The sequence below is a fragment of the Petromyzon marinus genome, chromosome 41, assembly GCF_048934315.1.
Source record: "Petromyzon marinus isolate PM22_M1 ecotype Great Lakes invasive population chromosome 41, UKy_Petmar_22M1.pri1.0, whole genome shotgun sequence".
Lineage (NCBI taxonomy): Eukaryota > Metazoa > Chordata > Hyperoartia > Petromyzontiformes > Petromyzontidae > Petromyzon > Petromyzon marinus.
Genome location: NC_133707.1, coordinates 6,566,922 through 6,587,364, shown reverse-complemented (window position 1 = coordinate 6,587,364; position 20,443 = coordinate 6,566,922). Strand labels below are relative to the sequence as shown.

General features: G+C 52.0%; 1 protein-coding gene across 4 annotated transcripts in view; it reads left to right on the top strand.

Moving 5' to 3' along the window:
• LOC116951063 (PH and SEC7 domain-containing protein 2-like) overlaps window positions 1-20,443 on the top strand; it is a 195,378-nt gene that overhangs the window by 44,577 nt on the left and 130,358 nt on the right. Inside the window, exon 1 of one of the 4 annotated variants that reach the window (XM_032969430.2) lies at window positions 5,304-5,409. The exons of the other annotated variants lie outside the window; for them this stretch is intronic. The gene's annotated coding sequence lies outside the window, so the exon portion shown is untranslated. Of the gene's footprint in view, window positions 1-5,303; window positions 5,410-20,443 lie in introns of those variants that run through there. 4 annotated transcript variants of the gene reach the window in all.

The following is a 20,443-nucleotide window of genomic DNA, read 5'->3' as shown; positions in this document are numbered from 1 at the left end:
ACCAAAATAAGACAAAATAAGACATACAGTCGTCAGAGACTCTTGGGGCAAGTGCTGTTAGCGAGCACCTACGAAGGCCGGCACGGCACACGACGAGGTGGGTGACCAGCATCTTGCCCGGCCGCCTTTGTCTTCCTCGTGGCGATGTTTAGGCACCGCACCAGGTACTCATTTGAGGCTGGAGCCGACCTAGGCGGAGGCCCAGGGGCTGTTCAGATAATCGTCACCGGAGTTGGCCGTCAGCGGGAATTGAACTCGGGTCGCCGGGTTCGTAGAGCAGCGCGCTAACCGCCACCACCACCGCTCTCCACCGCCACCACCACCACTCTCCACCGCCACCACCACTCTCCACCGCCACCACCACTCTCCACCGCCACCGCTACGCGCTCAGGCAGCCTCCACTGCTCCACGTGGCCACGGTTTCCTGGCCCAGCCAATCCCACTGTGAGCCCTCCCACTCGCTGCTGCTGCTGCTGCACGCACCGCCCGTTCCACTTGGGCTTGCTCACAAATCTAAACCACATTGTTGGTGCCGCGCGTATTTCGATGAACCTGGGTGACTTAGTGCAAAGCTGGCGACGGTTTTAGTACGACGGATCGCCTCGGCCCCGTCGCAAGAATGTGGAATTTCCAAAGGAATGGATTTTGTTTTGGTTCCGGTGATCGTAGAGACCCCTAGAGTTGCAAGTGGAGGGTTGCGTGGACTAATTAACGTGCGGCACGTGTGAATGAAACAGCGTCGGTTGTTGTACGTACGTACGTGCGATTTGACAATGTGCCGTGAGCTTCAGAATGGTTATCGTTTGAATGCATCATCAATGGTTTAGTGCATCGTTACACCTCTAATGTCTGTACACAGGATACGACCACTGCCACCACCACCACCACATGCTCCTTTGATGAGGGAAAGCACTTTGATGTTGACTTTTGTAGCTGCCTGTCCTCGACAGGGCGAGCTGTTTGCTCGGGATCTGAATTATTTTTTGAGGTGGCCAGGTGACACAGAGGTCAGAGCGCTGAGCCTGCACCGCTGAGATGCTGGGTTTCAATTTCGGCAGCCACCTGTGATTAAACAGGGTCCTCACGTGTGTTCGTGTGTACATTGAACTTCTTCCACCACCGTACATAGCCAAACGTGCGGGTAAAGGACAACCAACGTGACTTCATGTGTCGTGAGGTCATGGTCTCAGCCCGGGCGAACGATGACTGCGGAAATAATCCGTGAGGTTACATTTGATTCGACGGCAAGTCCTCGTTTAGTAAGTGACGCGTTAAGTGAGAAACGCGGAAAGTGTAAAAAAACCGTTCGCCCGTAAAAAAAAGTGCAACGGTAAAGATTGGCGAGATAAGATGCACGCACGCCACGCAGTGAGTCTGCCGCTATAACACCGTATCATTGCGTGTACTGTATCACTCCGCTCAGCCGCGCAGCTCAAGAAAGTAGTTCGTCGTCGACCGTTCAGAAAGCGTGTTGTGACGGTGCGCATTGCGTGTTGTAACGGTGCGCCTTCTGCGTTATAATGGATCGAGAACTACGTTAACAACGTTGCGCGTTCCACGTTACAACGTTACGCACTGCACATTGCGTGAAACATTTTCCCGAATGGAAGAACCGTGTTATAGCGAAGATGTGTTGTTTGAACACGCGTTAAGCGAGGACTTAGCCTATTATTGATTTGCCTAAATATTCCAGCCCCGACAATTCAATGTACCGAATTGGACCGTTACGTGAAGAACATTTACTGTCTGTGGTGGAAAAGTGCTGCCTCCTACCATGTTCACCAGAGGTCACGTGAAGAGATATCAAATTTAACTCTGCAGTATCCGCTTCCACGGTTCGCTGTCTAACACGATGGGTTGTATTGCTCTGCGCGAGATTGTTTGTCTCAATGCATGATGCTGACGGCACAATCAGGATACTAATTTGGGATATAGACGAAACAATTTCATAAATGACAACAAAGAAACGTAATATTCCAGCTTAACAATGTCCACCGTTTGTAAAATTGTCCCCTGGCAGCATAGTAAGATAACGGCGTGGGTGCAACTGAAATCGGTGCCACGCTAAGCCTGCAATCTGTTTTTTATAACGTTAATAAATTGAGTTTCCAGGTGGAGACCCGATCCTATTTTAGTCTTTACACACAATGCGTTGTGTTGCCCTTTTTATAATCAAGCGACGCTTGATTTTTTTGCAACTCGCTCCCGATTTCGATTGAAAGCTTTCGTGACTGCAAGGATTCATCTTCTTTGGTTCTTTCGGTAAAGTCACGTAGAATGAGAATTTTATTGTCTTATTTTATTTTATTATTTTATTCTCATTCTACGTGACTTTACCGAAAGAGCCAAAGAAGATCGCTCCCGATTATTTGGCGAGTCGGAGAAGAGCAGCAAAGAGCGTGCGCCGGGAACGGAATTTATTTCATGTGGCATGGATTATTGAGCATTTACGGCGATTTGGGAACCTTTTTTTCTCCCTGTAGTTACGTTTTTTCGTTTGTTCAAATGTAGCCCAGAAGGATGAAATTGTAGCCAATGAAATTGACGTACAGTTGAAGATCTCTCCTCCAATTTTCGTTACCTCTTTTGTTCAACGCTCGTGAGGAAGTGTGAAGGTTTAGCCCGCTGGTCATGATGATGGTAAACAAATAATGGTTAGAGCCAGTATAACGCCTAGTAGTTGGCTTTCGCCACCAATATCATCCATAATAAGTTTTTTTGGGGGTTAGATCACGTAAATATAAATGTGTCGTTAGAACCCGCCACCACCCGACACAACCCAATTAGGAAGTTTTGTCACGTAAACAAAACGTGCAAATTAGTGGCTACTTCAGCACACCGGTGCGTTGGAGAGTAAACCCATAATTTTTGCTCATGGCCTGATGAAGCTGGTTGTTGTAATCGCCAGCGAAACGTCGTACTCGAATTGCAAATGTTGTGGGGTTACTCTGCATCGCACCGGTGTGCTGAAGTAGTAATATACACAAGAAAGCATCGAACACAGATGGTCACTGCATCGCGCTCTTTCAGATGCACTTCTGCGGCCGCCTGGAACGCTCTTGCTTGCGATATTCGGAAGCCACTGGAGCTACGCACTTTCAAATCATCTAGATTGAAAACTAATTTCTTTGGAACTGCTTTTTGCGTTTAGTTGGTTGTCCTTCGCACGCGCGCCTCCTATTAGCACGGTTGGCTACGTACGGTGCCGAAACAAATTCAACATACACACATTTGTAAGGTAAAGGTGCAACCCTGCAATTGCTCACTCATGCCGCTGCTGGCGGATGCACCTGCACTAGAGGTCGGCTCTAGAAAGCTCACAACAAATTTAACAATGTTGATTTAGCTTTTAAAAAAAAAATAATTTTAAAGATAGATGTGCGGCCGGCACTGAAATGTCTTGCTCAAGCCACTGCTCCTGAAAGGGACCCCACACTAGGAAGCTGGTGAGAGGCCTGTCGAGTAGGTACTTTGGTCTACTCTTCCACACTGGCCCAGACATCTCAGAAGAGGTGGTAGTACCCACACTTTACCCCCCACCACATGCAACCTGACCATCAACTTGCTGCACCTATTTGTGTTACTTGCGTTGACGGAGGCGGCCGTGGGGGGATTTTAGAATCTCGCTTCGTTGGGCCTGGAGATCGGATCGAACCGGCAACATCTGGGTAGCGAGTCCACTTGTGATAACCATTTCACCATGCTTACATCACTATAATCAGAATGGTTATTTATACTGGAGATGTCCGATGAGCTATAAAGCTCTTGTTCATAAATGCCCAGTTCGAGGCTGGTCAGAACGTTACAACAACAAACGGTACAAAGTGCAAAGTATAGAAAAGGTAAGTAAACCTGAAAACAATACGAGACAAAAATCGTGCATATTAAATGCACTCGAACAGCTTACGTAATGTATAATGCGTATCAATGTGCAGGGGGACATGCTGCGTGGTTGTTTCGTGTTCAATATTGAACGCCAATGCCATTCCGTACTGCGGGCCGTCTCTGCCGCACGTGGTGGTGGCGGCGGCTACAAGTGAGCAGCTCTGGGCGCATCGTCGCGCGGCCGCTGAAGCCCCCGAAGCCGCCCTGTGACCCCTGTGAACCCCGGAGCCGCCCTGTGACCCCTGTGACCCCCAAAGCCGCCCTGTGACCCCCAGAGCCGCCCTGTGACCCACAGAGCCGCCCTGTGACCCCCAGAGCCGCCCTGTGACCCCCGGAGCTGTCCTGTGACCCCCAGAGCCACCCTGTGACCCCCAGAGCCGCCCTGTGACCCCCGGAGCCGCCCTGTGACCCCCAGAGCCGCCCTGTGACCTCCAGAACTGCCCTGTGACCCCCGGAGCTGCCCTGTGACCCCCGGAGCCGCCCTGTGACCCCCCCCACCCCCACCGGACTTCAATGAATAAGCAAATAAATAAATAACACCACACACCCACGCGGTGGGCAGCCGACTCCTTATTGGGGGTCATGGTTCATTTGTTCATTTTTTTTTTCCGGGCAAACGTTTTACAAGGACACGAAGCTGCCCAGTGGCACGCGTCCCCCTCCCTCCCCTCCCCTCTCCCAGGCACGCGTCCCGGTTTCAAGTCCGTCCTTCGTAGGAAGTTCGCCGCCCTTTTAGCTCTCCCTCCTCTCTCTCTGTCTCTGTCTGCCCTCGTTACCCACCGCTCTCTCCCTCTCCCCCCCCGCTCTCCCCCCCCCCGCTCTCTCCCCCCCCCCCGCTCTGTCTCTCTCCTCCCCGCTGTTTCTCCACCCCCCGCTCTCCCTCCCGCTCTCTCTCTCCACCCGTCTCTCCTCCCCCCCCCCTCTGTCTCTCTCCTCCCCGCTGTCTCCTCCCCCGCTCTCTCCCTCCCCCCCCCCCAGCTCTCTCCCCCCCCGCTCTCTCCCCCCCGCTCTCTCTGTCTCTCTCCTCCCCGCTTCTCTCCCCCCCCCACGCTCTCTCCACCACCCCCCCCCGCTCTGTCTCTCTCCTCCCCGCTGTCTCTCCACCCCCCGCTCTCTCTCTTCCCCCGCTCTCTGTCTCTCCCCCCCCCCCCCCCCGCCTCTCCCCCCACTCTCTCTGTCTCTCTCCTCCCCGCTGTCTCCTCCCCCGTCTCTCCCTCCCCCCCCCAGCTCTCTCCCCCCCCCCGCTCTCTCCCCCCGCTCTCTCCCCCCCCCGCTCTCTCCTCCCCGCTCTCCCCCCCCTCCCGCTCTCTCCACCACCGCCCCCCCGCTCTGTCTCGCGCGCGCACCGCGGCGCTCGTTCCCGAACCGGGTCTCGCTCCACCTCTCCGTCCCTTTCCGCCGCGCGTTTCCGCAAGCGGCAGCTGCCAGGGTGATCACGTCGCGCGTTACCGGCGTGGCCTCAACCATCCGGGGGCGCTCCACTCTGCGCGGCTGCCGGGGAAGAGAGAGGAAACCGGCCTCAGCGTGAGCGTGAGCCACACACTCTTCGCGTTCTTGTTAATTTTCGTTTTTTTTTTAGTCGTACGGAATGTTTGTCGTTGTTGTTGTTGTAAAACCGCGTGTTTGGGCACTGTTCTAGCTCCCTGCGCGTCATTGCAGAGAGACTTGATTGCGCGTACGCGTGTCTCAAACGTCTTTCGCACCCTGCGTAGCTAAGCGCGCTATAGTTGGGGGGGGGGGGGGGGGTGGGGGGTCGCGGATAAAGTCTGCAGGGTATTCATTCTCGCGCTGGAGGAGCTGGCGACCTTAGAAATGATCCACGCGACCAGGGAACACGCGGGCAGAGGAATTGAAGCGTGCATCCCGGAACGTGTGTTTTAGTCTTCGCGGGTTGTGTTTGAATGCCAAAGGTTTCCCACAGAAATGTTCCGCGACTGTGATGAAAAACAGTTGGAGTGGATTAATATAGACCCTGCAACGCGTCTTGGATTGCACCTAGTCGCGTGTTGTTCGGCACGATGTCCGACGTTTCGCTACCACCGTTCGAAAGCTTCTGCGCGGACTGAACTTAAGTTCCTGGAGCGGCTCCCAGCACGCGTAGCGAAACGTCGAACATCGTGCCCCAACAACACACGCGCGGCACGACCTGAAAAACACACACAAACGTCTGAGCGACGTACGGCTACAACTTCAGGAGCCGAGACGGTGTGGTTGTATAATCACTGCCGTTTCCTCCAACGCGCAAATGGTGGCGGGTGTCCTCAAAGCTCCGCTCCGCCTCTGTCGCTCTCTCGACTTTCGCGGGGGGCGGCGGGGGGTGGGGGGGGGTCCTTGAGGGGGCCCCTCGTGTGCTCGCTCGTGCGGGACGCATTGGCCGGCGACTTGGACGCCGCGTGGCACAACGACGGACTTTTGTAAAAAAAAAATATTTCACCACCGCGCGCGGGGTTCAAACTCTGCGACACTGGACACGCTATCGTGCCGGAATCTCTCCATCGCGGACTGTGACCCAGCCCCCCGGGATTCACGCACACGCGCGCGGATGTGCGCGTGTGCGCGTGTGTGTGCGTGTACGTTCGTTCGTCCGGTAATTACTGTACCTGTCGCAGCGCTTTTGTCAGTCCGCTGCTGGATGGAGGTCACAGCACGCCGTACTTCGCCACGCAGGTCACTGCGGGATGGTCGCCGAAGAGGACGGTCGCGTGACCCGGGTTCAGATGTCACTCGCCGACCGATGTTAGCCATGGCCAGGAATTTAACTCGGGTTGCTCGGTTTGCAGCGAGGGTCACTAACCACTACGCCACCGCTCCTCCCCATGAACATCGCACGTACGTATCTTCATATCCTTCACTTGGATACAGCTCGGTTGACGGTTTTCCACGCTATCAGCCATAGTGCGTTTATTATTCCAGCTGTCCATAAAATGGTCATAAATCGTTGAGGTTGCAGTATACATCATTCTACGAGATGCCAACGGTTCTTGTCCTGCGGGTAGCCTGGTCCCTGCCACAGGAATACGGAATTTCCACGAGAGATGGGGACGACCCATCATCCTGCATTGACTCTACCCCGCCGAATTCTCTCCTGTCGTATCACTCCACTCCCCTTTCTCGCTTGCTCTCTGCACCCATGACCAAGATTTGCTCTGGGCAAAATCCTAAATCAAAATCTGCTCATAGGGCAGTCCACCTCCCACGGTGTGGAAGTAGCCCTCCCCCTTGGTCGTCCATGCGAACGACTTACTGACCCCCTGCTCCAATCTAGGTAACATCTGGACTCCATACTCTTTGGTTCTTCTGGACTGTTGACTGCCTCGCCCGGTATACGGGAGGTCGTGGGTTCAATCCCGACGAGTTTGCGGTGTCTCTCTCCCCGTGGTCGCGTGGATTTTTCTCCGGGTCCTGCGGGTTTTCCCCTCCACATTTAAAATCAACATCGCGCGCTTAGGTTACTTTAACGCGAGAAAATGTCCACGTGGCGAGCCACTTCGCCGAGCCATCACTTGCGGCCAGGCCGCCCCTGAAAGTGAAGCCACGTAGCCGAGTGGGTCCTTACCCTGGGTAACATTAAAAAAAAAACAGCCTCGAGATTTTCCTCTTCTCCGCTGACCGTCTCACGTTGAAGTGAATGTCTCCATCCTGCGCGTGCTATCTAATCCACGCCGCTCCTCTCTCTCCGTCTTTGAAATGTCAACGTGAAGCGCACGTTTTTGCGGCGCGTCCATTTATCAGCGTCGACACTTTGGCCCTCAACGTTGTTGGTGTACCTTTCCCTTTGTTAATCGTCTTGCTCACACCCCTGCTGGCAGCTCGGTCCCCACTAGGGGATCTCGAAGAGGGGTCGCTCCGAGCGTGCCGTTGGCCAGCTGCGTCAAGCGCGTTGAACGTAGCACAAGCACAAAAAAAACCCTCCCCCGCATTTGGCCTGTTCGTCTATGCTGGCCCAGACCGTTTGGAAGGGGATGGGAGTGCCCACACTTTACCCCGCCGGATCGAGTGACGTCTGGATACAATTGCCATTGTGCTGACCGTTACACCACGGCCGTATGTATAACAACAATAACAATAATAACAACAACAATAACAGCAATAATAACGCGTACGGTATATAACGTGGCGTACTGCACGTCCTTCTGATTGCGACCGCTGCGGCCACAAATCGTTATCCGCTCCCACAGAACGTTTACCGAGGCCCACAAGTCCCAGGGAGACCGCTTGCCGTATGGATCTAAGACCGTGGCTGTGTTGGCGAGTGGCGGCGGCGGCGGGGGCGGCGATGGCGATGGGGGAGAGCGCTCGATCGTGTGTCTGCCCTCAGTGCGCCACTCGCCATCCGCCCGGCATTCGCAGGGATGCGCACACGGCCGGCGCGGTAAAAACCGCCCGCTGGGCTACGCATCAAATCTGCGGGCTCACCGTCTGCCCTCGCGCGGTGCGATTTGGATTTAGATCGTGAATGTGACAACAATAATAATACAGAGTAACGTATGGATGTTGAGATTGTTTCGCACCGTACGTCGCCAACCGTGCTGATCGGAGGTGCCGGGGAGAAAGAACAACAAACTAAACGCAAGAAATCACTGTCGCGTTTGGGCCGGGGAGGACAGCGAGTGATTGTAAGGCAGAATAAATACCACCATCGCGACGACGACGACGACGACAAAAGGAGAGCATTGAAATCCGACCGAGTTTCGCGACGCTCCCACATTTATTATGGCAGGGAGTCCTGCAAGATATGCACGCGTGTATGTTGAACATCTTTCGCACCGTACGTAGCCAACCACGCGAATCGGAGGTGCCGGTGGAGGGATAACAAATGAAACACATGAAGCTGTTCTAAAAGAAATTAGTTTTCGATCTATATTTAAAAGTGCATAGCTCCAGTGGCTACCTAATATCAGAAGGATATTAGGGACGCTACCGTGGCCGGTTTGAGTCGATTCCACTCGATCTCCCGGCCCGCCAGCTGAAACTATTAACTATTTTTTTTATTTTACCAGGTAAGGCCGACTGAGCTATAGAGCTCTTTTTGAGAAGCGACCTGGCCACCAATGATAGCCCAACGAAGCGGCTTATCAAGTCGAAATTTATTGCAGCCAAATACTCTGCACGCATGCTGATTTTAAATGCGGAGGCAAAAAACGGACGACTTAGAGAAAAAAAAACATCCATGCGAACATGGGGAGACCATGTGAACTCCAAATGTACGACCGTCGGGGTCGAACCCACGACCTCCTGCATACCAGGCGAGGTAGTCAACATTTCGCCATCGCAGGGCCCCTTGAACGGGCACCGCTTGCTCACTGCGGGGTTGACTGAGCCAGGAAACCGTGGGGCAATGGGGCGGTGGAGGCTGTGTGAGCATGTCGTGGTGACGGTGGTGTTGGTGGGGAGCGGTGGCGGAGCGGTTAGCGCTGCTTCGCTATGAACCCGGTGACCCGAGTTCAATTTCCGCTCACGGCCAACACCAGTGACGATTATCTTATCAGGTCTTGGGTCGACTCGGTCTCAAATGAGTACCTGGTGTGGTGTGTGAACATCGCCTCTGGGGAGACAAAGGCGGCTGGGCGTGATGCTGGCCACCCACCCCCCAGTGTGCTATGCCGGCCTTCGTAGATGCTCGCTAATAGCACTTGCCCCAACAGTATCTTACGGCTATACGGGGGATCTTCGTCTTTGTCTTTTTTGGTGGTGGTGGTGGTGGTGGGAGGGCTTCCCAGAGGCGGCAGATCAATGGGTTTTTCGCAAATGTCCCCGAGCAATACAGTCTCTTACCTTGCTTTCATGGTCTTGTTGACACCACGTTCGTAATGCGGGAGGCTGCCGCGGTGGCGCCATGGTTAGCCTGCCGGACTTGTTGGATTCGGTTCCAATCGCACGGCGAAATCGTCGATCTGAGGTTGCGAGTTTTCCCAAACGCCCCCCCCCCACCGCCCAGCAGCCTCGATGGGCGCCCAGCGGTTCGTCGGTCGGCATGTCGCGTGCCGTGCTAATGAATTGTGGGTGCCACTACGGGGACCCCCCTTTCAAGACGTCAAGACGGCGTGAAAGAGTAAGGCAAAGAGGGGCTCTGGAGGGTGTTTTTACCAAGGGAATATTCCATTCCGCCAGCAGTGGCGTGAGCGAGCAATTGCAGGGCCTGCACCTTTAGCTCTTGAAATAAATAACACATCACCGCTTGGCATTCCCAGGACATGCGGTTCCTTCACACAGACACACACAAGAAGAACAACCTCACTTATAACTCACTTTGACGGAGGGTTTCATTCTTGGCGATTGAGCGCACCTTGGCATGCCGTATTCCGCACGATCTCGCGGTGACACTGCACGCAGTCTTGAGGACCCCCGTGGAGCTGCGGTCCTCTGTGCCGGCTTCGCGATCGCACCGCTCCGTTATATCGCCGCCGCTGTGCCGCGCGTAATGATGTCGCGCTGCGCCCGTCTGTGCCGCGGCACTGCTAGGGCCGTTGCTTTCAAGACCGATGTTACGATTCGTGGTTGATTTTGTTTTGTGATCGGATTGCTTTGGCGAAATGCGTTCCGTACTTTCCTCCTCTCCACCCGACGCAGCCGGAATTGGCGGACTTGGCAAGTGCCTGACGATGCTGGTTGTAACTACCAGCGAACCGCCGTACTCAACAGTTGAATGCTGCGGATCGCTCTCCTGCCACGCTGGCGGTGCTGCTGCAGCAGCAGCAGCAGCAATAAACTGGCCACGTTTTGTTCACCGCGTGACAACTTTTGTTCATCGGCCGCATCGGACGGAGGCGAGTGCACTCCACACATTTACGCGGCCCGACCCAACAATCAAATACTGTATGAGCCCTTGTAAATGTTGAGCCGTAACATTTCGGCCATTTCATTGACGCGGATAAAATGCGGTCGCACTTTTGATCGGGCACGAATGCCTTTCACTCGGGTGTGTTAACGACGTAACGGATCATTCCCCTGGCCTGCGGACACACCCGTCGAGTTGCGCGCATGACGTCGACTCTGTTTTGTTTCACGCAAATAGCACTATGTAAGACAATTTTTGTTCCTGGGTAGTGAGCGTTATTTCGTAATTGCTCATGCCTAAAAAGAATATAAAATTTGATTTAAAGCTTTCGTGACTGCAGGGATTCATATTCTTGGTTCTTTCGGTAAAGTCACGTAGAAGGGAAACAATAAACATAATAAAAATATAAAACAATAAAATTCTCACGACGTTTCGACTGCAACACAAGTAATCATCATCAGGTGTATGAGAGATTCGTTCATGAGGCTATCCACATATACAAACACAGAGACAATTTCAACCGAGAAGATGGATTCTGGCTAAGCAATCATTGGAAGGATTTGATAAACTATTTTGGGTCTTAATTGATTGATCACGCTTAAGGTGGCTTTCAGACCGCATCCAATCTTTTTCGTCTCCCCCCTCCTCTTTTCCGAACATAGATGGACTCGTCCATCTGAACAAACTCTCAAATCGCTCTCCGTGGTGCTAACGTTAAAACACCGCCACTTTTTTTCAAATTTTCTTGTTGCGGTTTTCACACCTGATGATGATTACTTGTGTTGCAGTCGAAACATCGTGATAATTTTATTGTTTTACATTTTTATTATTTTATTGTTTCCCTTCTACATGACTTTACCGAAAGAACCAAGAATAAGAATATAAAATGGCTATTATTCCCCACAAACTTTGCTTTTGTGACCAGGACAGTGATATTTTGAAATGTACCTATTTTCAATGAGAAAACGGGCGAATCTGTGTCTTTTCGTTCACATAAAGTCAGAAAAAAACAAACATGAATCAAAATTAACATGGAATTGCTACATCATCCGTTCTCGTCGCCGACAGCAGTTACGCTTTTGTCAGGCAACGGGGCCTCTGTCCGTGTGCTCGAATGCGCGAGACGTGACTTCGTAGAAACTACGAAACCCGTCGACGGCTCACCGGCCGAAGGGCTCACGCCCAATATGCGCGTGATAGTTTACGTAAAAATCCCGACACTTTAAACTTTAAAAAAAAAAAACTTCCACTTTTTTCATTTAAAATGTCACGTTACATTGCGTACCGGTGCGATCGGCACATGCGTGTTAGACACACACACACACGTAGGCGTCGGTGTTGGCACGTGCGCGTTAGAACGCGAGCACATCCGCGCGTTTGTCCGCTTGCGAGAAACAAATAAAAAATAGTGCGCCACGTCCAAGCGCACCGACGACAGGAAAGGGGCTTCCTTGACGGGCTGGCTTGCGAGCTTGCGAGCGTTTTTTTGCTTTTTTTCTTCTCCAAAAAATTCATCTCTTATATTTGTTTTAATGCTAAAGCGTGAGGAGGGGGGGGGGGAGCGGTGGGGGCCCCAGTTGATGGATGGGAAGCTGGGTAGGGGCACCGTGGATGCATTTCTTTTTGTCTTGGTTTCAGCGTAGTGTAGTGCAAGCCGTCTCCCCCGCCATCCCCCCGGTGGGAATATCACGAGGAGGCAACAACCGCCACAGCGCCGTAGCATTCGCCGCCATCTGCAGGGCACTTGGCCCTGAATCTGCGGCTCGAATGGCGCCGCCGCCGCCTCGGTAGCTCGGCAACGTCGGCGAGGAATTACCAAAGCGTGCCACCTGCCGCAAATTAGACTGTAAAGACAGCCGCCACCAGGGCCGTCCATAGCGGGGGGGGGGGGTGTGGGGGCCTGGGAAAATCCCACCGTATGTGGGTCCCTCGCCATCTCCTCTGACGTCTGCAAACGCGGAGGGGGGGGGTCCCCCAAAGCGCGGGGCCCGGGGCGTCCCCCCCCCCCGAATTGCCGGCACCCCAAGGGGACGGCTCTGCCCCCCACCATCGTAGGCCATGGCCAGGGAACCCAAATACCATACAATAAAATCCGGATGTATAAAGGTGCAGCCCTGCAAATTGCCACCTCACGCCACTGCTGGCGGAAGGCACCTCCGCTACAAGCAGCTGCTCAAAACCGCCCCCAAATTCTGGGGTGTCTGGCCTACTATTCCAAACCGTTATTTTACCAGGGAAGGCCCAATGAGCCATAAAGCTCTGTTTCAGAAGCAACCTGGCCACAAATGATCGCTCAATGAAGTTTCTTATCGCGTGGAAATGCATGGCAGCTAAATGCTCTAAATTCATGTTGATTCTAAATATGGGGGGAAAAACCGGAGGACCTGGAGACAAAAAAATCCACATCGATCACGGGCAGAGAAACACGCAAACTCCAAATTTACCGGCTTCAAGGGTCGGGATCAACCCCACAACCTCCCGTATACCCGGCAAGCTAGTTAACATCTCGCCACCACGCCGGGAGATGGAATCGAACCCGCGACCTCTGGATTGAAAACTAATTTCCTTTGTAATAGTTTTTTTCGTGTGTTTAGTTTGTTGTCCTCCCCTTATATAAGCACAGTTCGCATGTAAGCAACACATGCTTGCACTGGGGTGGGGGATAGGTTGGGGGTTCAAGATGGCAAAGGGTAACTTCTGTTATAAGCACACCAATATTTTGGATATAAGCACAGCTGGTCTTGTCCCCACGGGTGTGCTTATACATCACGCGTCTACTGTGCCACGTTTGAGGCGACCTACCGCTGCTACATTGAAAGAAGAAGAAAAATAATATATAGCCTGCTGCCTACGTAACCATAGTTACACAGGCCTCTACCGCAGAAGGGGGATAATGAATGTTGATGGGTAATCTCCCGCTTAATTAAGGCCCATCAGGCGGCTTCGGCCTCTGTTGGTGTAGAAGCGGGGCGAATGCTGACGACCCTGACGCAGAGCAACGGCTGTGGTCTTTGCACCGAGGTGGTTAACGAGCCACACGATGAACGTCGTCGTGGCAGCGATGACGCGTCGAGCCGTTGGGGGTCACCGCGGTTCGGCTCCCGGTGACCCTTGGCCTCTTCGCGCACGGAGAGGCTTAGGGCGCGAGTTTAAGAGGGCATCGGTCCCGCCCAAAGTGGCCATGCCACCTTTTTTTTTACACGCTTTCATTTAACTCACTGTCTGTTGTTGTCGTTGTTGTATCCTCAAATCTTGTAACTCAATTTTAACCCACTTTCCAATGTGGTATCGACTGCAAACTTGGTATACTTATGTCATACTGATGACAAAACTATATTCTATCATAAAAAATATATATTTTTAAATATTCTTTTTTATATGTTATGTTTCGGCTTGGGTCTAATTGTTCACGGTCAACTGACGTTGGCTGTAATTGCCCACAGTCCCTTACGTTGTGGCCAAGCTTCGGGGCCACTTCCTGGAGTCGTGGAGTTCTTCCATTACTAGTACGGTACATTTAATTAAAGCGTGTTTAAAAAAAAGTTTTTTTAAAATATTACTTATTTTTGCTGACCTGCCTGTCACGGATGATAGCCCAACGAAGTGGGCTCATCGTGTGGAAATTGTATGGCAGCCAAACACTACAAATGGATGCTTCCAAATGTAGAGGGGAAACACCGGAGGGCCAGGAGAAAAATCCACGCGACCACGGGGAGAACACGCAAACTCCATATCTACAGCAGGCGTCAGGGTCGGGATCGAATCCACGACCTCCTGTTTACCAGGCGAGGTGGTTGACATATCTTGGCCACCTTGCTCTTGACCGTGCCATCGAACAAGGACGGCGGTCACCGCCTCGTGCGCTCTCGGGTGCGCTTCCTCGGCCCGTCTGGAACGCTCTTCCTTCCGATGTTAGGAAGCCACTGGAGCTGCGCGCTTTTAAAACTCGATGGAAAATTAATTTCTTTAGAACTGCTTTTCGCGTCCAGTTTGCTGTCTTTCCACCCGGCGCCTCCGATTAGCGCGGTTGGCTGCGTACGGTGCGAAAGACGTTCAACACGCGCACCTTGCAGGACTCCCTGCCGTCACAACTGTGGCAGCGTCTCGCCCAATTCGGCGGCGCTTTTAACGCCCTCCGTTTGTTGCCGTTGCCGGGATGGCCGTATTTATTCTGCATTACAATCACTCGCTGTCCTCTCCGGGGCCAAACGCTACAACGCTCGCCTCTGTCTGCGGTCTGACTTGTCAGCTTTGTGCCAAACCTCGGTTTGCGTTTCAACAAAATGCAGCGTCTTCCTTTTTTCCATTTCTTGAGCCCTCCTCGTCCGCGAGAGAGAGGGGGGGGGGGGAACGATGCTATCAGCTCGTGTGATTTTTATCCCAGTACTGTACTTCGCCGGGCTGTGAGATTTCTACATTTGAAATTTGAATGTTTTATCTGTACAATTCCTTGAGATGGGAACGTCTCGTTTGAAAGGGTAACGTAACGACGTGGCAAAGGCTTGGGGAGGCCTTCATCCAGCAGTGGATTGATCATTGCTGATGATGATGGTTTGAGTCTTAGTGCAACAGCTGGTTCTGTCACACTGCATCATACGCAGACGCGTGTTCCCTTCTCGTTCCCTTCCCGTTCCCTTCCCGTTCCCTTCCCGTTCCCTTCCCACTCCGAGACAACTGCAAGTTGCAGGGCGGGTGTCCCGTTCACCGCTGAATCTCGGAACACGCGAGTGGCTCGGAGTTAATTTGATTTAGAGAGGCGTAGCAGCGCCGTTGATTTTAAAGCCGCCCTACTCGCCACAGAGAACCGTAACGACACGACCGCCACTCTACGATAGCCGGCGCCAAACCGTGCCGCACGCCCTCCCGCGTGGACTTTTACTTCCCGAATCCGTTCCGATGACGTGCAGTACGTGTACGGCACGAGGGTATTAACCCATTCCATGTTGTGCACGTCATCAGTTTTCCGATGACAAACTGATGACGTACGTCATCGGAGTGGGAAAGGGTTAATGCCCGTATGTATCGGCGGCAATCGTCGGGCACGGTGTGGTTTGTGCAGATTGCATTCGGGGTGCCGTGATGCACCGAGTCACCGATTCGCGTCGATTTCCCGTCGATTTCCCAAAGTCACGCGATACGTGCGCATCGAGTCGCGTGCGCGTGTGGATCGATCTCAATTTATGCAAAATAAATGTGTGTAGGCTACGATAGTAAAACAGACCTCACCAAAACAGGCGAGACAACAACATTAGCTGGTAAAAATGTGACAGAAAGGAATGGATTTTTTTCAAATTCAACCAAGGCCCTTTGAATTGCAAAAGTTAATTGAAGTGCCAAGTAGAAGGGGTGGGGGAAGGGGGTGAAAGTTTTGCCCATAACTTACATCGTGAAATGTTTCACATTATAATGAATGAAGAATCAACAGAGACCCTTTAGACTTACACAGGGACATGTCGACTTACATAGAGACCCATACACTTACACAGGGACACAAAGTCTTACACAGAGTTCCATAGACTTACACAGGGACATGTAGACTTACATCGAGACCCATAGACTGACACAGGGACACAAAGTCTTACACAGAGTTCCATAGACTTACACAGGGACATGTAGACTTACATAGAGACCCATAGACTGACACAGGGACACAACGTCTTAAACAGAGTTCCATAGACTTACACAGGGACATGTAGACTTACATAGAGACCCATAGACTTACACAGGGACATGTCGGCTTACATAGAGACCCATAGACTGACACAGGGACACAAAATCTTACACAGAGTTCCATAGACTTACACAGGGACATGTAGACTTACATAGAGACCCATAGACTTATACAGGGACATGTCGGCTTACATAGAGACCCATAGACTGACACAGGGACACAAAGTCTTACACAGAGTTCCATAGACTTACACAGGGACATGTAGACTTACATAGAGACCCATAGACTTACACAGGGACACAAAGTCTTACACAGAGTTCCATAGACTTACACGGACATGTATACTTACATAGAGACCCATAGACTTACACAGGGACATGTCGACTTACATAGAGACCCATAGACTGACACAGGGACACAAAGTCTTACACAGAGTCCCATAGACTGACACAGGGACATGTAGACTTACATAGAGTCCCATAGACTTACGAAGGGACATGTCGACTTACATAGAGACCCATAGACTTACACAGGGACATGTATACTACATAGTCCCAACAACACACATGTTAACATGAGCAACTAATAGACCTCAAATAAAAAAAAATCGTTAATCACGATTACCATTATTTTGTGCAAAGTTTGAGAGAGTCCTCAAACGCAATAATAGTATTAATAATAACATTTTACGTCGCGTAATTCATACAATTGCATCTTAAGTCGCCGACAATGATGACCACGTTTACATCAAAGAAAGGGCGACATGATCCCTATCAAAGGAAATCATGAACAAGTTTAAAAAGTGCAAAACATGAACAAAACGAAGAACTCGTGTGGTATGAATTTAAATGTGGTGTGACTTTGAAACACTTACATTTTGTCTATATTTGGGGGGGGGGGGGGGTGTTGTTTGTTGTTGTAACCTTCTGACCCCGTGCCCCTCCTGGACATCTGTGAAAAAGAGCTTCAAAGCTCATCGGATTTTTTCACGATGAATAAACATCCAGATTCCGTGTAAGCATTGAGTCGACCGAGGCAGTGGCTGGAAGGGAGTGGTGTTTCAAATCGTGAGATGTCGTATTTCTCCGTATGGATGATGGGGGTATAAAGAGACATTTCCGAAAGTGGTCTTTACTCACGGGGACATCGGCGTTGGAATTTGAGCCATGCCTTGAAGCGAAATGGCTTAAAATTGTAGATTTGAGCAATTGGTCGTTTTGCACGTTTGTCTACTCACCCTGAGCCATGCTCTATTAACTGCTGGATGAAGGCTTGTCTGTGCTGGCATAGTCACGCGTCTGGTGCCGTTCAGTCCTGAACACATCTCAATGAAATTATGCGGTAGACTGTTTACATTCACCGAGATGCCAAGTTCAGTGTTATGGAATTTGCAAGCGTGGCTTTACAGTGCATTCTTTGGTCCAGTTATATACGTATGTACGTGTGTTGAACTTCTTTCGCACCGTACATAGCCAACCATGCGTTAATGGCAGGTGCGAGGGGAAGGACGACTACCTAAATACAAAAAGCAGTTCTCAAGAAATCAGTTTGCAATATAGATGATGATTTCAAAGTGCACAGCTCCAGTGGCTTCCTAATATCGGAAGGAAGAGCGTTCCAGACGGCCTCAGAAGTGCATCGGAAAAGCGCGGCGATGCGGTGACCGTCTTTGTTCGACGGTTCAGCCAAAAGCTGCTGCTGTTGCTGCTGCTGCTGCTGCGAGGAATGACCGGATTTTGTGAAAGGGAAATTAAAATTAATATTACTCGACGCATTTTTTTCCAACAAAATACTGACTTGGAGGAAACGCAGCCTGGCTTGGGGCGTTAGCCAGCCACGCACGGCCCACGCACGTTCACTGCGGTGCGCTCGCAGCTTGTCGCAAGCGGTGCGATTCGCACCTCCGATTAGCACGGTCGGCTACGTACGGCGCGAAAGAAGTTCCGCATGCGTGCGATATGCAACGGTCGGCCCCTGTGCTGAACTGTTCAACGACCCTGTGACGCTATTCGAAAGAGAGTAGGCCAATGTGTGGCCAGAGTCACGGACGAAAATTTGATTTACAAAAATAATGCCTCGCAAATTACTGAAGTGGGTAAAGGCAAAGTCACGGAGAAAGAAAATCAAGTATAACTAGGTGACATGCTAACCTCTCACATTAACATAGCCACTTCCGTGCCCTTGTCGAGGAGGCCGCTCTTCTCCTATCTTACAGTAACATGATAATTTCTCACATTAACATCACTAGCCCCGGCCACTTTCTTATAACCCTTGAGCTACACCCATTTCAAACCTTTTTAAACAGTCTGCCTCAGCAGCAGACCATGCTTTCCCACCTGATGATGGACGCTTGTGTTGCGCCCGAAACGTGATTTATTTTATTTTATATCTACGTGACTTTACCGAAAGAACCACAGAGTATGGATTCCTGCAGTCACGAAAGCTTCAAATCAAGTTTGGGTAAAGGCAGACAGCACCCGGTGGACGAGCAGACTCCAGTTGCGTGCGGGGGGAAAAAAACCGGCGCCTTCGCGGGGTGGGGGGGGGAATAGCCTTGCGCTCTAACAACAGCACGAATGCCGAAATGTACTCCGTAATTGTTATTGAAAATGGAATGCAAGAGCGCAGAGGGCGTCGAGCGCTTGGGATTTAAAAAAACATCAAAAAAAATTCACCGCACGATGGCCGCCCCGGTTTCACGGTGGCTACTCCTCACTGTGGGTTCATGGTGGCCACTCCTGGCTTTGTGGCCACTCTTCGTTGTGGGTCGTTGTGGGTTCACGGTGGCCACTCCTGGCTTTGTGGCCAATCCTCGCTGTGGGTTCACGGTGGCTACTCCTGGCTGTGGGTTCATGGTGGCCACTCATCGCTGTGGGTTCACGGTGGCCACTCTTGGCTGTGGGTTCACGGTGGCTACTCCTGGCTTTGTGGCCACTCCTCGCTGTGGGTTCATGGTGACCACTCCACGCATTGGGCTCACGGTGGCTACTCCTGGCTGTGGGTTCACGGTGGCCACTCATCGCTGTGGGTTCACGGTGGCCACTCCTGGCTGTGGGCTCACGATGGCCACTCCTCGACTTGGGCTCACGGTGGCCACTCCTCGCTTTGTGGCCACTCCACGCTTTGGGTTCACGGTGGCCACTCCACGCTTTGTGGCCACTCCTGGCTGTGGGTTCACGGTGGCCACTCCTGGCTGTGGGTTCACGGTGGCCACTCCTGGCTGTGGGTTCACGGTGGGCACTCATCGCTGTGGGTTCACGGTGGCCACTCCACGCATTGGGCTCACGGTGGCCGCTCCTCGCTTTGGGTTCACGGTGGCCACTCCTCGCTTTGACGGACGCCCCTCCGTGCATTTCGCCATCACGCACTCCGCTGACCTTTCCTGTTCTCCGCCCTAAAAAAACCGGTCTCACCCCCCCCACGCGCCCCAATAAAAATACACGACACAAGCGGTCTACACACAGACACACAAAGACAAAGATCACCCGTATGGCCTGACCAGACTGTGGGGGCAAGTGCTGTTAGCGAGCACCTATAAAGGCCGGCGCGGAACACGAGGGGGTGGGTGGCCAACACCACGCACGGCACACACACAGACACACACAGAAAGACACACAGACACACAGACACACGCACGCAGAAAGACACACACACACAGACACACACAGAAAGACACACAGACACACACACACAGACACATATAGAAAGACAGACACAGAACGACACGTAAATACACATACACAGACACACACAGTCAGACACACACACAGACACGCAGAAAGACACACACACACAGACACACACAGAAAGACAGACACAGAACAACACACACAGAAATACACACACAGTCAGACACACACAGACAAGCACAGTCAGACACACAGACAGACACACACAGAAAGACACACACAGTCAGACACACACACAGACACACGCACAGACACACACACACAGAAAGACACACACAGTCAGGCACACACAGACACACACACAGAAAGACACACACAGAAAGATACACACAGTCAGACACACACGCACAGAAAGACACAGATACACACAAAGACAGACACACGCACAGACACACGCACACACACAGACACACACACACA